The 3274-nt window shown below is 52.0% G+C and overlaps 1 long non-coding RNA gene across 1 annotated transcript; it reads left to right on the top strand.

Annotated features, from left to right (window-relative positions):
• The first annotated feature begins 1963 nt into the window (after positions 1-1963).
• LOC103597867 lies at positions 1964-3116 on the top strand. Its single transcript, XR_551145.1, has 2 exons — positions 1964-2018; positions 2509-3116. It is a non-coding gene; the product is annotated as an uncharacterized LOC103597867 (long non-coding RNA).
• Positions 3117-3274: the final 158 nt, after the last annotated feature.

The following is a 3274-nucleotide window of genomic DNA, read 5'->3' as shown; positions in this document are numbered from 1 at the left end:
TTGCACTTTTGTTGGTATCTTCCTTAATCTTTTCTACTAAAGTAGGAGGTAATAGTGTGTGTTATGAATGTGAAAGGTGAGGTTTAAAAGTCTGAAACAGATATTTCATTTTTCACTTTACCCTCCTTCCATATTCTTCCCCTCCCCAACTCCTTCTGGACTCAGGCAAGGGCCAGGAGACTCAGAACTGGATACAAAAGGACCTCTTCCTTCCCGAGACTTAGTCTTTGTTTCTGGCCCAATCCCAGTGTTTGGTTCCTTCTTCCCTAAGGACTTGTCCTGTCCAGTGGCTTCTCAGTCACTCCAGTACACAGGCTTCTGGGACCTTGCCCCATCAGTTCCACACACGTCTGAATCCCAGTCACAGCTTAGGCTCAAGTGGGGAGCTCCAACCGCAGCACTATTCTGTACCTGTTTCTAGCAATGCTTTGTGACCATTAAGCAGAAATACAGACTGAAATTGACCAGAATTTAGAGATGAGAACTGGCACAGACGTGGGATAAGGTCTGAGAATGCAGGAGTTAGCTGGGTTTAAGATTGTAACTCCTACGAAGACCACGTAGCTCCCAGCACAGAATTCTGCATATAGTTAGTATCAACATATGTGTATTGAAATTAATTGAAACAAGCAGATTGTAGGCAGAAGGCCAAATGGCTTCCTTTTACAGAACCTTCCTTTCAGAGAGTGCTTTTCAATTGCACCACCTTCCTCCCCAAAACAGAACCTTCAATATTTTCACCTCAATATCTAAGTTTGTTTTTGTAACACATTTTGAGATAGGGAGTGGTAAGAATAGTTTTATTTAATTTGCCAGGCAGAAACATGACACAAAGAGATGATCTGACTTGGCCACAATCCCAGAGGGCATCCATGGCAAAGCTGGGATGGTCCCTAAGTCCCCAGGGCTCTGAAGTCTTTGTTCTGATGTCCCTGTATGTAATTGTTTTGATAGCGATTTCCCTGGTTCTCTGTCACTGGCCTGCTAATCACGCATGCCAATCACATTCAAGAACACCATGGGCCTGAGGGTCAGCCCCAGTCTCAGGAGAATGTAATTCAAAAGAGAAAACAAGGCACAATGTAGCATCTTCTCCTTAAAGCGTGTATGTCGGTTAAGTCTGACGAGCTGTGCGGGAGAGTGCTGCCTTTTTCCTTCCTCCAGATACAGAGAGGAAAGGGTATATCAAGTGCTCTGACCACAGCTTAAATCAAGTGAGAAACCCACGAGTGCAAGATCCTCTCCCTAGACCAACACTCCGGGGTACTGAGAGTTCTCCACCCAACCTCTCAAGAAGCAGGAGGGAAGTCCACTTTTATCCACCTCAGAAATACACCTCCATAGCTTCACCCTACGGTCTAAAAGCCTGGACGGGGGTGGCGCATTCGTGTAAATCTGCCATAGAGGCTGATTCCCCTTCTCCTACGGAACACTGGGACACCTATCTCCATTTCACTTTCACTTTCGAGAGCAGCATCAGGGGCCGAGAAGACAGAGCCCCGTGGCGCTGGAGAAGGCCCGCAGGAAGACCGCGCGGGCGGCGGAGTGCGGCGCGGCCCCCGAGGGTGGCGGGCGCGAAGCCGTCGGTGCGGGGCGTGGGGCCTGGAGTGTGCGTGTGCGTGTGCTCGTCCCTCGAGCACCGCCCACGGAGCCGATTGGCCGGGGGCGCGCGGTGGGGGAAACCCTTGGCTAATCTCCTGCCACTCAGCCCGGCCGCTCTGCGCGCGGAAGGACAAATAGTCCCGGCGGCAGCTCGCGCGCCCCTCTAGAGCTCGGCTCGGCTCGCCCCGCCCGCCCGGGCTGCCGGCCCCTGGGCCCGGGCGGCGGGAAGTGGGGGCGGGCGGAACAGCGCCGGCCTGTGCCGCTCCTCGACCCCCACTCTCCTCTTAGCGGCCGGACTCGTGGACTGCGCTAGCTGAGGAAAAGTAATTGGATTCCGGGCTCCCTCCAGCCGTGGACCAGCGGAAATCGGCAGCCGAGCCTGCAGCTTGGGAGGGGCAGCGGGGAGGCGGGGGGAGGTCGGGGAGCGGCCGCCGGCGAGGGGAACGGTGAAGGCTCCGCTCTGCGCTTGAGCGTGTGCGTGCTGCTGCTGTGCAGGCCGCAGTGGAAAGCCGGGTGGTAGAAAGGATGGACGCGGACTGTCCCGGGGCCCTTTCCGCCTGGCATTTGACTCTTGCCCCTTCAAGAGTATCGTGTTCCCCGTGGAATTCACCTGGGTGCTGATACCAGAGAAGAGAAATGTTTTGGAAGCCTTGAGTCTTTTAGCCATCACCGCTCTGTTTTTCTCTCAAAGCTCCGCTTGGAACTGAGGTGGAGAAAGAACGCTTTCAAATCTGGAATTGGAGATGCCTCTTATTAACGAAGTAACTCAGGAGAAAGTTTTTACCGGAATCATCCAGGAAGCCAAGTCCTTTCTTTGGCAGGAGCAAACTTCCTTAAATTCCCTTTCCCCTGAGGAGATGGATCAGAAGTAAGAGCCTTAAGCAGAGAGCGGGGAGGGGGGGGGAGGTCGGGGAGCGGCCGCCGGCGAGGGGAACGGTGAAGGCTCCGCTCTGCGCTTGAGCGTGTGCGTGCTGCTGCTGTGCAGGCCGCAGTGGAAAGCCGGGTGGTAGAAAGGATGGACGCGGACTGTCCCGGGGCCCTTTCCGCCTGGCATTTGACTCTTGCCCCTTCAAGAGTATCGTGTTCCCCGTGGAATTCACCTGGGTGCTGATACCAGAGAAGAGAAATGTTTTGGAAGCCTTGAGTCTTTTAGCCATCACCGCTCTGTTTTTCTCTCAAAGCTCCGCTTGGAACTGAGGTGGAGAAAGAACGCTTTCAAATCTGGAATTGGAGATGCCTCTTATTAACGAAGTAACTCAGGAGAAAGTTTTTACCGGAATCATCCAGGAAGCCAAGTCCTTTCTTTGGCAGGAGCAAACTTCCTTAAATTCCCTTTCCCCTGAGGAGATGGATCAGAAGTAAGAGCCTTAAGCAGAGTTTTTCAGTGAAATGATAGGAATGTTCAAGGAATTTTAAGTGACTTTAAAGTCAGCCCTCTTTTGATTTTTTTTCTTTTCATCTCATTTACTGCATTTCACTCATTCATTCGTCATTAAACAAGCTTTTACTGAGGACTTTCTGTGCCAGGCTTTGTTCTACTTGTTGGGGATGCGTCAGTGAATAAAACAAAGTCCCTGCACTCATGGAGCCTCTTTACAGTTGCTCCCTGGGCCAGATAAACGGTACATTTACAAACAGATGTACAATGTAATGTATAGTGATAAATGCTATG

The sequence above is a fragment of the Galeopterus variegatus genome, unplaced genomic scaffold, assembly GCF_000696425.1.
Source record: "Galeopterus variegatus unplaced genomic scaffold, G_variegatus-3.0.2 Scaffold2448, whole genome shotgun sequence".
In the NCBI taxonomy this organism is placed as follows: Eukaryota; Metazoa; Chordata; class Mammalia; order Dermoptera; family Cynocephalidae; genus Galeopterus; species Galeopterus variegatus.
This window is presented reverse-complemented; position numbering and strand designations above follow the sequence as displayed.